The following is a 13,515-nucleotide window of genomic DNA, read 5'->3' as shown; positions in this document are numbered from 1 at the left end:
GCGATCAAGCCTTCAGGGGAGGGCAGTTAGGGGTGACCAGGCTGGCAGAGGAGGGAAGTTGGGGGCGACCGGGCCTGCAGGGAAGGGCAGTTGGGGGGACCAGGCCTGCAGGGGAGGGCAGTTAGGGGGGACAAGGCCTGCAGGTGAGGGCAGTTAGGGGTGACCAGGCCTGCAGGGGAGGGCAGTTAGGGGTGACCAGGCCTGCAGGGGAGGGCAGTTAGGGGCAATCAGGCTGGCCGGAAAGCAGTTAGGCATCAACCAGGCTTTCAGGGGAGTGGTTAGGGGGTGATCAGGCTGGCAAGTAGAAGCGGTTAGGGGAAATCAGGAATGCAGGCAGGTGAGCGGTTGGGAGCCAGCAGTCCTGGATTGTGAGAGGGATGTCTCACAATCCTACTGGGATCAGGCCTAAATGGGCAGTTGGACATCCCTCTAGGGGTCCATATTGGAGAGGGTGCAGGCTGGGCTGAGGGACACACCCCCGTGCACGAATTTCGTGAACCAGGCTTCTAGTCTATATATATAAAAGCCTAAGTGACCCTTAGACCGTTCGACCGGTAGCTATGACGCACACTGATCACCAGGAGGCAGACACTCAATGCACAGGCATGGAAACATGGAACAGACTGATGAATCTCAGAGGGGAGACGGGTGGGCAGGGGGAGAGATTAACCAAAGATCTTATATGCATACTATATGGATTCATGCACCAGTGGGGTCCCTCAGCCTGACCTGTGGGGATCAGGCCGAAACAGGCAGTCTGACATCCCCCGAGGGGTCCTGGATTGTGACAGGGCACAAATCCATGCACCGGGCCTCTAGTGTTAAATATATTAAGCTGAAGGATTTTGAGAAAGGTGCAGAAGTAGGAAGGTCACTTTGACCTTCTCACCCTTTTCTCCTGAGGCTTAAAACCCTCATTTGAGTGGTGTCCTCTCTGTACTCAGAGAAAAGGAGCATCCTTAGCTTCCAAGACCAAAGGATGCTGGGAAGAATCCTAACAAACAGGCCTTAAGTTCCCCTCAGTTTACTATACTTACCTTACTCTCCTTTACCTATTCTATTCCTCAGGACCACCCACTCTAAAAGTACTGGAATCTAACTGCTTCTTCCAGTCTTCACTTCCTTATGAAGGCTCTCATGTCATGCAAAACTTAAATCAATGTATATGCTTTTCTCCTGTTAATCTGTCTTTGTCAGATTAATTTCTGGACACAGCTAGGGACCCTACGGGAGTTGGAGGAAAACCTTGTCCTCCCTACAGCATCAGTAAAGCACGTTTTTGTGAAACCAATGGCTGGTTATGTAAAACTATTTTATGGTCAGACGCCATGCGTGAACCTTAATATAATCAATGCCCACTGGCCACAGTCACTCTGAAAGCAGAAGGTTTAGAATGACTATTCAATGTTACATTGGCCCTCCACGCCCAGCCCGGAAATCTTACATTGCACTTTCCTGGGAGAAATCTGACGTTCGTGAAACTTAGAAGTCTGACTTGCTCTAGCTTCTGAATTCCCCAATATCTTTTTTCTTTCTAGGCAGTTTTATCATTTACCCCTACGAAGATATGGGAAGAGGATGTGTGTGTGTGTGTGTGTGTGTGTGTGTGTGTGTGTGTGTGTGTGTGCTTTCTGAAAACACACACACACACAAACAACTACTGAATTTTCAGGAGCAATTGTTTCTTTAAAATATTATACTCCATTAAACTCAGAATATTTAAAAGTAAAGAAAATATATCACTGTGATTGTTCAAACCTGGAGGCCTGTTCATTAATTTTAATATTCATGTAATTTTCCTAGTCTTAATTTCAAGTGCTTTTCACTTCAAGTACTTTTCCTTTTATTTCTCCCCAAATTTCAAAAAAATTAGAAGGCCATCATTTTATTTTTTTATTTTTTTATTATTTTTATTATTTATTTATTTATTTTTAAATTTCTTTATTGATTAAGGTATCACATATTTGTCCTCATCCCCCCATTCCCATCCCAAACCCCTCCCCATTGCATGTCCCCACCCCCCTGTTGTCTGTGACCACTGGTTAGGCTTATATGCATGCATACAAGTCCTTTGGTTGATCTCTCCCCTTTACCCCCACCCTCCCCTACCTTCCCTCTGAGGTTTGACAGTCTCATTGATGCTTCCCTGTCTCCGGGTCTGTTTTTGTTCATCGGTTGATGTTGTTCATTATTTCCCCTAGATGAGTGAGATCATGTGATACTAGAAATACACTTATAAGAACCAAAAATGAGACAAGCAATAATGTTTACGCTGAGAGGCAAATGAATCAGTCTGTAGTGAGTTTCTTTCTGGGCCAACAGTTCTTTTGAGTCCCAATTTCAATGTCAAACGGTTCCTTATGTGTACATGTCAGTGATGATATTTCAGTTCTGGATGGTGGACAAATGGTAGAATGCCATCATTTTAATGCAAATGAACCCAAAATGAAGGTAGTCCATTCAACTTCCTTTTGATATTAAAAGTGTCCTCAATTTTAATTTATTGTTCTGTCAAAAATCTAGGGTCAAAGAATTATTTTTAAAGGCTTATCAATCAACCTAGATAAATTTTTACAAACACCAATGTAATTTTTTTAAATATTAGGGGGAGATGGATGCAAAGGAGACACATTCTTTAAATGTTTTTTGAATAGTATCATGTTGTTTAATACTTCAAGGAAATTACTGTTATTTTCGTAAATTGATAAACATCATAAGAAAATATATTTCTTTAATTCATTTGGTGGGGAGGAGAGACAGAAGGGAGGAAGGATAGGGAGAGAGGGAGGGATCCTTTTCCTCCAAGCCCACAGATATATACTCCTAAATGCTTAAGGAAGGATGAGGATTAAGGACTAGTTTTCACGGGTGCCCTTTCTAGTTGAATATGGGGCATTCTGTTCTCTCATAACAGAAGGCAAACTTTAGATCTCAGGGGGGAAAATCAATAAAAACTCTCCCCCATCTGGTGCGGCTCAGTGTTTGGGTGTGGACCCATGAACCAAGAGGTCAGGGTGGAATTCCTGGTCTAGGCACATGCCTGGGTTGCGGGCTCCATCCCCAGTAGGGAGCATACAGGAGGCAGCCGATCAATGATTCTCTCTCATCACTGATGTTTCTATCCCTCTCCCTCCCTCTCTGAAATTAATAAGAACATATTTTAAAAACTCTCTTTATGAGGCTTTTTTCCTATGCAGATAATCCACAGTCTAATATAGAAATTAAGACTGAATGGCATCAGAATAAAGGCCAGACAATGGAACCTGCATGTGAATTTTAAAACTGCCCATGGTTGACTGCATTTATTACTAAGCATTAGTTTATAGAAGAGCAGATGGGTTCCCTATGCTCCAGATCAAACACTGTGAACCACTTATCTGATCGTCTGCACTGGGTTTTTTTGATTTAAATAATTGAGCGTTTGCAGTCATTCGCTTCTCAAGTCTGACCTGCATCTTGCAGCTTGTCTGATTGTGGGGACCATGTTGGGCTCTTCGCCAGGCCTGTTTATGCCAACTCTCGGAACGTTGTTAATCCATGAACAGAAACGTAAAAGAAAGCATTTATGCTCCTTTAGAATATAGTCTTCTGACTTCTGTTTGAAATAATGAGGTCGATAAAACTGCCTGATTAAATTAACCATGAGCCACAAGTAAGGAGAAATGGATTAATTGGTCTCCTGGTTTCTTTCTAGGGTAGATTATTTACAAAAATGCCCCAGTCTGCTCTCTGCATTGACTTCCGTTCTGTCACTTTGAAACTTCTCCATCCAAGAGGTGGAGTGTATTTTCTCACCCCCTAAATCTGTTCTGGTCTCCTTACTTGTTTTGAACAGTAGAATACAGTGTTACAGACATTGTGACAACTTTGAGTCCAGTGGATGATCTCAGCCAAGATCAGTAAGCCACCTACCTGATCTACAGTTGACCACAAACATCTGCGGGAACCCAAATATGAAGTACATAGCTGAGCACAGTCTAAATGGCCACTTTGCAGAAATGAAACCTAAGTACATTATTGCTGGGGGAATAAATGGTGATGGAAGGAGACCTGACTTGGGGTGGTGAACCCACAATACACGGGTGATATGTAATAGAAATGTTTACCTGAAACCTATGTAATTTTTTAAAAAATATATATTTTATTGATTTTTTACAGAGAGGAAGGAAGAGGGATAGAGAGTTAGAAACATCGATGAGAGAGACACATCGATCAGCTGCCTCCTGCACATCCCCCACTGGGGATATGCCCACAACCAAGGTACATGTCCTTGACCGGAATTGAACCTGGGACCCTTTAGTCTACAGGCCAATGCTCTGTCCATTGAGCCAAACCGGTTAGGGCTGAAACCTATGTAATTTTATTAACCAATGTCACCCCAATACATTCAATGAAAAGAAAAAAAATCAATAAATAAATTATTGCTATTTTAAGCCATTAAACTTTGATGCTATTGGTTATATAACAACAGTTAATGGAAACAATCTCTATTTTATTTTCCACTGAGAATTTTTTTTGAGAATTTTTGTTTCAGATGGCTTAGGAGTTCAAAGTTGGGTTTAAAACCTAGCAGATCTTTACTACTTGTTTAATTTGACAACTTTCCTTAACCCTTGAGTCTCCACTCATTCATTTAGTCTACAGATATCTAACTAAACTGCTATTATATGCCAGTCACTGTGCAAGGCTCTTTGGGTAGAGTGCAAGGAAAAAGTCTGCCATGGTGCTCTCATTCTAGAAAGACAGTAATATCCATCTGTTACGGTTGCTACAAGGAATAAATTAGGTGGTGAATAGGTAACACCCAAGCTCATGAATGTCAGTTCCTCCATCATTCTCCCCGATCTCTTTCTAGTGGAAAAAGACATATTCCCTAAGGAGTGATCTCTGATACAGCTTTTGAACAAACTTTTATTTAGCTGTAAAGAGTAGAGTCATACTGGGCAGGATTGGGATCTTGACTCTCGTTATCAATTATTACTTAACCTCTCTAAATTCTGAATGCTATTCGATACAACAGAGCCAATGCTTCTAAAATTACTTGTGTTAGTATAAATCATGCCTCTTTTGTCTTCAACTTATTTGTCTTAACATAGCATGTTGACTCTGAATCTTGGCAATCACTACCAGTTCTAATTAATATTCTTAGAAGTGGAATCAAAAGCATAAAACCCTGGTTAAGTTGTTCTTGATATATTTTTCTAAAGGAGCCCAAAGGCATGTGACATGGACCCTTTTTTCTTGTGGAGCTGTAGTTGCTGCTAGGAAGACTTCACTGGGCCAATCCCCACATGGATTCCACAGATTGCTTAGCTGAACTGAGAGTATGATCACAACATCCAGCAACTTCAGATCATTAGTCATTTCATGGGGGGAAGCAGATGGCTTCCCTAGCAGAGGGAGATTCACCTCCTACCGAATTTGGACACCATCACAGAACTAGGCCCCGTTGTTCAGAGAAGCATACTTGAGTTACTGTCAACCTGAATCTGTAATTCTTCCTTCTCTCATGATGCATGTGTGATAACATGAAATAGATTCCATTAGAAGAAAGGATTTCCCCAAAGAGAAGGACCATCACATCCACCCAAGCTGGTCATCATATGCCTCTAGGAAGAGGACAACAGCATGCGGAGTGACTGCAGTGCTCTGTTCTTTGGAAGTACTCTAAAGAAAAAAAGTATGCATCATATACACATACTATTTAATCAGCTTTTTAAAAAAAATCCTCAGGCTCTAGCTGGTTTGGCTCAGTGTCGGCCTGCGAAGTGAAGGGTCCCGGGTTCGATTCTGGTCAAGGGCACATGCCTGGGTAGTGGGCTCGATCCCCAGTAGGGGGCCTGCAGGAGGCAGTCAATCAATGATTTTCTCTCATCATTGATATTTCTATCTCTCTCTCCCTCTCCCTTCTTCTCTGAAATCAATAAAAATCCTTGGCACTATTGATGTTTGGGCCTAGATAATGTATTCACTGTGAGGGGCTGTGTTGTACATTGTAGGGTGATTTATAGCACCCTAGTCTCTACTCACTAGTTACCAATAACACCCCACTTACCAATTAGGACAATCAAAAATGTCTCCAGCCTTTGCCCAAATGTCCACTAGTTGCCTTTGTGAGAATATCAAAAGGTGAAAGGCAATATATTTACATTCAGCATGGTCAAGTGGATATAGGTCATAAATGAGATGGAGTTTAACTTCATTTTTTATATATTAGTACATGTCTGCTATTCATTTTTCTGTTTCTTTCTGTGAGGCACAGAGCTAGATAGAGACAACGAGGAGATGCAAAATCCTGATCACTTTCTTCCTTTAAGAACATAAATCTCCCAAAATATACCATCAAATGTAATTTCATCTGCTGTTGCAGTACACTGCCACCAGTAAAAATGACACAGAAAACAATAGGTGTTGGATTTTTAAATGTGATGGTGGAGTCTTACAATGGCACACAAAATTGAACCAGGAAACTGATTATTTAGGTTTTAATTCTGGCATTTTTTTACTGTCCCTGTGTGTGATTTGGGGAAATCCATGCCACTTGTGTCAGTTTGTTAGGGTTGCCTTAACAAAGTGCCAAATATGGGGGAATCAAGTAACAGACATTTATTTTCCCACATTATGGAGTTGGACTTGAGGAGACTAGGATGAGCTTGGTATTGTACAGGCTGAGTTGGTGAGTTATAAACATACAGGAGCTGCGTGCACCGCTGGCCCCAGTCCCTCATCCCACTGTTATGGAAACCTGAAGAACACAGCTATTGGAAATGTAGTGGAACTATGATGCTCTTTCTTGCTCCTGATTTCTTTCTTGACTCAATAAAATGGTACGAAAGAACACTTTTTTGAGGAAGACTTGTTTAAGCTTCAAATGAACCTGAAGCTTTATAGTTTCAACTAGAAGCCCGGTGCACGAATTCGTGCATGGGTGGGGTACATTGGCCTGGCTGGTGGTTGAGGCAGCCAGGGGGAGGGGCTGTAGGAGGTTGGCTGGCCGGGATGGGGGCTGTGGGAGGTTGGCTATGGGAGCGCACTGACCACCAGGGGACAGCTCCTGCATAGATCATCTGCCCCCTGGTGGTCAGTGTGTGTCATAGTGACTAGTCAACTGGTCGTTCAATCGTAATGGTTGCTTAGGCTTTTATATATATAGATATTGTATATGAGCTTTATATAGGTAAAGTCACATCTCTATATGCGTACATATGTACATTTTATGTTCTATCAAGTTATTTTACCTAAAATGAAAATATGTAAATTAATGTCTAGTGTGTGTGTGTGTATATATATATATATATATATATATATATATATATATACACACACATACACACATATATATCACAAGGAAATTTTGTTATGTTTATACATTAATAATTTATTGACTATAATAAAGTAAAATATATCCATGAATTACAAGTCAAATTTCAATTTGACTTGTCAATACTCACAGGGAAAAGGAAATTCTTTTCTCTAGGAAATTTTATGTTATGTTTCTACATTAATAATTTGTTGACTAAGTATTATAAAGTAAAATATATTCATGGATTACAAGTCAAATTTCAATTTGACTTGTCAAAACTCACAGGGAAAGGGAAATTCTTTCCTCTAGTAGACTAAAATCCTCTTGAAGTCAAGGCCTCCTCAAAAGTCATTTTTATTGTATCCATAACCTCAGTGCTTTTTAAAGATTTGTTGATGTTGGTTGAATCCAAGTAATTCTTCAATTTAAATATGCCTAATATTGCATGTCAGCCACAGCTCTTCAAATACTCATATTACTTAACCACCCTGATTCTTAGTTTCTCTCTCCTTCTATAAAATGCTGATAACATTCGGTCTCAATGTTTTTTTTATGAGGATTCAATTAAGTAATAAATGCATGAGAGTATCATAGTAGGTGCACAATACATTTTTCTCCCTGTCTCTTTAAACAGGGAGGTATCAATCAATGCCTAATGACAGGTAGGAACAAAGGAAATTGCATTTTCACATAAGCAAGTTTCTGATACTTTATTGTAACTTAGAGATAATTTTTTTTCATGGGAACACATTTCAAATTATAATTTGACTTCATATAGCCCGGGAACACTAAACACATCATAAACCACAAAAACAAATGTTTACAAAGACGGATGCACAAGAGCATTTCCATTAGCACTGCCTTTCCCCAGGGGACTCACCTGACCTGCAAAGATTCCTATACGTGTCTCAAATAAAATACAATATGTGAATTTCCCCCTGAAGGTATCAGAGAAAACATTTCCAAAATGCCTCACTGTGAGAGATAGAATCTAGTCCTTCAGAGCCTTCAAGTACAGACCAGGTAGTGGTCAGACCAGTTAAATAGACACTCAGACCTACTACTCACTTAGGTAGAGAACTCAGTTCCATTTCATTGAGTGAGGCCCAGGAACCAACTGGAAAAAGCAAATCCTTAGTTTCAGTCAAGTGTTACCTCACTGCACTTTTGCATGTCTGTTTTCTCATATTTTTTATCTAGTTTTCTTTTATCATCCATTCACCAAAGACCTGATTACTGTACCGAATGTGTTTTTAATAATGAACTGAAATTGCTTTTGTACTTATATGTCATAATCTCTATTCTGATTACTTTTATACACATGAACCTCTATGTTCATGATACAACATGTGTCCTTTTCACTACAGGTCTTCTTCATGCCTGTCTTCAGTAGTAGCTTAACAATTTCTGCTAGATGTAGGGAATAATCTCATATTAGTCTTTGAAATTTTTTCTATAGGACAATTGGATATCTAAACATAATTATCATTGTATTCGTCTTATTATTTATGTTCTTTTAAAAATATATTTTTATTGATTCAGAGAAGAAGGGAGAAGGAGAGAGAAACATCAATGATGAGAGAGAATCATTGATCAGCTGCCTCCTGCATGCCCCCTACTGGGGATGGAGCCTGCAACCTGGGCATGTGCCCTGACCCGGGAATCAAACCATGACCTCTGGGTTCATAGGTTGACACTCAACCACTGAGCCATGCCGGTGAGGGCTATTATATATATTCTTACTGAAACCACACAGTAACCATTTCATAGTTGTAGAGCAGGATAAATTAGGCTTAAAGAAGTCAAACAATCTACCCAAATTACAAAACTGATGAGAGAAGGTGTGCCTGATTCCAGTGTCTCCCATCTTCCCACCATCCCTAGCTCAAACGAAAACAGAGCAGAGCAGAAACCGGTAGATAGAACCGATAACTGAATTCAGAAACTGAAGCTCTGCTGGCTGATAATTCTAGGTTTCATTGAGAAGGATGAGGAAGAAATGCCTTTCAATTCCCATCAAACTTAAAATCCATATGTACAGCTGCATAGCCACAGCAATCTTTGTTTTAATTTACTTTTATTTAGGTCCATCAAAAGGATTTTGACATGAAAATATATTTTCTAAAATTAAGCTGAGACAGAGTATTGAAATATAAATGGAGACACATTGGAAAAGAAAAGGAAGCGCAAAATTGATTTGTGCAGTTCAGTCTTTGGGTTCCCTTCATTAATTGTTCTGTCGACTCTTGTTTTTCATGGTGTGCCCCACATAGAAAGCTTTTCAGAAAGTGCCTTGGCAAAGATGGTATTTTAGCAGAGACCTATTCAGTTCATACTAATGTGTCTCTAAAGCAAGTGTGGGGGAAGAGGATTGTGGAGGGAATGAAGGGACTCTGCCGTCTGATGGGAGAACTGGGTGGAGTTAAAAACCAGGTGCATTTAGCGTGAGAACAATGAATCAATGTGAAAGAAACATTTTTAATTTTTTTGGTGGCATACCACTGACAGCATGCAATTGAGACCCGTTCAACGATGTTGACAGTCTGCTTATGATCCCGCCATTGTCAACCGGTCCAGACTCAATTCTAACAGTCCTCCTTACACTTTATGCTGCAGCAAAATTAATCTACTTAAAGTTTCCCAAGCATGTTTTTTTCTGATTTTGTGACTTTTGCATATGCTTTTTTTCCCCCCTGCCTCAAACATATGACTCCTCTCTCTCCAGGTTCTGCCTTCTGGAGTCAGCCCAAGTTTCCTCTACTGTGAAACTTTCCTCAGACTCTCCCTGCACATTTGGAGATTTCTGTTCTGTGTTCCTAAGACACCTGGATTGGTTTCCCATAGAGCAGAGATGGTGTTACGTTGTGTCTGACTATGGTAGGATTGTGCTTGGTTTACATCTGCCATGTGTCTACCATAGAAAGCGTTCACACTCTCTTGAAATAAGTCTTTACTTGTTGTCCTCCTCTTCAGATTATAGTTGTGTTTGACAGCACTGTGTTGCTCTCTTTCCTTTTCCTGTAACAGACATCACTAATCTATCTCAGCAGGTTCCTATTGAGAGATGGTTTCTGAAATCCTTCACAGTTTAGCACTCCAGAAAGGACTATCAATCCATCTGAAATGGCCTGCCAATTAAGGCTTACACTACAATATTCAAATATTAAGTTATTGCATATCCCCTGTTTACATGTTAAGCTATTTGTTACACCTCCCCTAGAAAAATGCCAAACACAACTTTGCATTTGATGGATTAAATCATATGGTTGATAAAGTTACTGTTTAATCAATATTTAATTAGTATATCTTTTCTGAAGTCCCTTTAAATTTCCCCCTTTTCCTATGTGTCCCCCAAACACACTGACTCTTAAACAGTAGTGTCTTTTTTTTTTAATATATATTTTATTGATTTTTTACAGAGAGGAAGGAAGAGGGATAGAGAGTTAGAAACATCGATGAGAGAGAAACATCAATCAGCTGCCTCTTGCACACCTCCTATTGGGGATGTGCCCGCAACCAAGTTACGTGCCCTTGGCCAGAATCGAACCTGGGACCTTTCAGTCCGCAGGCTGACGCTCTATCCACTGAGCCAAACCGGTTTTGGCTTAAACAGTAGTGTCTTAAAGTTACTCTCCATCACTTGCAAAATGAAGAGTTGCAAATATCTGTAGACATTTTCATAGTTTTGACTTCCTTGTTGTATAGAATCTTTCTCCCAAGGACCAGTGGGAAGACTTTCTAAAAAATCATAGTAATAAAGGGGGTATTGGGAGTGTATGTTCAGCTAACAAACTGTCCCTTTGGTGGGGACTATGCACATGCCATTTAAAAGTTTAGTATGTTCCCGGAAAGTAATCAAAACTTGTGTCCTTGCCCTAGCCAGTTTTGTTAAGTGGTTCGAGTGTTGGCCCTCGGACTGAAGGGTCACGGGTTCAATTTCCAGTCAGGGGCACATACCTTGGTTGCAGGCTCAATCCCTCGCCCAGATCTGGGCATGTGCAATAGATAAACAATGAATGTTTCTCTCACATCGATGTCTCTCTCTCTCTCTCTCTCTCTCTCTCTCTCTCCCTCCCTCCCTCCTTCCCTCCCTCCCTTCCACTCTCTCTAAAAATCAATGGAAATCTAATCAGGTGAGGATTAACAAAAACAAAGAAACAGAAAACCTGGTGTCCCTCGTTTCTAAATAGATGTCCTGCCTAGCCAGCCTTGAGAGGCCATTTGTGAGCCTGCATTGTGGAGGCTGTATTTAAGGCTTATGCATGTGACATAGAAAGAGGGCTCCTTTGCTTATGAGCAGGCTTGATGTGGGATCAGACTACATTGTCCCTAGACAACATGCTTTGTGTATGTGTGTGTGTGTTTTTTCTACCCTGGGGGTGAATTTGTCCATGATTCCATGTCTGTCCTAGTTTATGGTGGCTAACAACCACCAAATAGCTAAGAAATTCATTTACGTTCAAATAATGACCACCAATAAAAGCCCTTCAGAGAACTGATTTCGAGTATAATTTAGGTCCATTGCTTGTACTAATCAGTGAACCAATGATTCCTGTAATTCCCTCTGGTGTTTTAAAGACAAGGAAAAAAGATTACATTCACTACAGTTGAGGTATAAAAGCTCCTCAAGCCTGCACCTGGTACAAAGTGGAGAGGTGTTTTTATTGTGTGTGTGTCTTTTTTTAAAGAGAATATATATATATATATATATATATATATATATATGTATATATATATGTATATATATATTTAAATCTGATTAATAAATTTTGTCTATTGCTCCTGAGTAAAATCAATGGATAATTATTCAACATGTTATTCTAAAAGCTTGCATTTCTAACCAAAATCTATGAATAAGTATTTTGTAAATAAAGAAGATATCATGTGAAGACATAAATTTCTAAAAAATGGAACTTTTATTGAATTTCAGATGTACTTAGGAGAGAGTATGAGTACATTTTTGAAAAGCAGGATTCATAGATTGTAGCTTATGGCCCATTATGATTATCTTTTCCATTTATGTGTTCTCTAAAACTATTTGTTAGAAGATGTATTCTGTAATCAGAAGGATAATATAATTATTAGAAAATAATGCAAAGACACACAATTCAGACTATGATGCAGACGGCTGCTTCCGCTGCTGAATCCCCAGGAGGACCATCTACGCGCGCGCGAACACACACACACACACACACACACACACACACACACTCACACACACTCACACTTTCTTTCTGCTCCATCTCACCTCTCTGCTTTGGGTTATGATGGAGTTGAAGTTTCCCTGGGTTCTTCAGTTTCCTCCAACATTTTCTCGTTCTAAGGAAAAACTTTTCTTCTAACATGTAGCCTTTCTGATGGCATGAATCTGGCACAAGCACTTCTGCAATCCAAGCTGTGTAAGATCCTAAAATGGGGGGTGAGGGGGGTGGGGAGATAGGGATAAACACCTCAGAAAAAAATAGAGAAGAACCCTAACCTCCTGCACCAGGAAGATTAATAATAGTAGTCCTCACAATGCGACTCATCCAGTTTTATTGCAAGACTATTATTATTATTATTATTGAAAGACTACAGAACAATTGTTTCCCTCTTGAAATAATCACAGTATATTGTTCCCGTGATTACAACATATTATTTCAATTATTATAATTATTGTTCTACTTGAGAATATAGTCATGTTAAGCAGTTCCCAAGGTACTTCAATATCCTTTTTGGTAAAAGTGGAAATTTGTAAGCAGATGGTGTCCAATAGGCATCTGTCACACCTTCTGATGTAGAAGTTAGGCTCTGATTGGATGCATGGAATAGAACATTGATCGCCTCCTGCATTGGTCTTTCTCCCTGCTCTTGAGGGTGGTTGCATGGTCAAAAATAAAGTGGATATTTGGCAGCTTAGAGAGTCAAAAGCAATATATTTTCCAGAACAAAAGAAACATTATCTCTTTAAATTTAGTTCAACAAAGAGTCATTGAGCACAACTAGACAAGCACTCAATTAATTAAAGGCCTAATATAATATCTTTACAGAATGTTTATCATATATAATGCTATAAAGAAATAAATGAGAAACCATGTCACATTGATTTTTTTTTAAAACAGGGAAATAGGAGACAGAATGATCCATCTTATCTACAAGGATAGGGAATGTCTCCTCTTATTTTAAAAATATATTTTTACTGATTTTAGAGATGAAGGGAGATGGAAACATCA

Source organism: Plecotus auritus (assembly GCF_963455305.1).
Source record: "Plecotus auritus genome assembly, chromosome: 10".
NCBI lineage: Eukaryota > Metazoa > Chordata > Mammalia > Chiroptera > Vespertilionidae > Plecotus > Plecotus auritus.
This window is presented reverse-complemented; position numbering follows the sequence as displayed.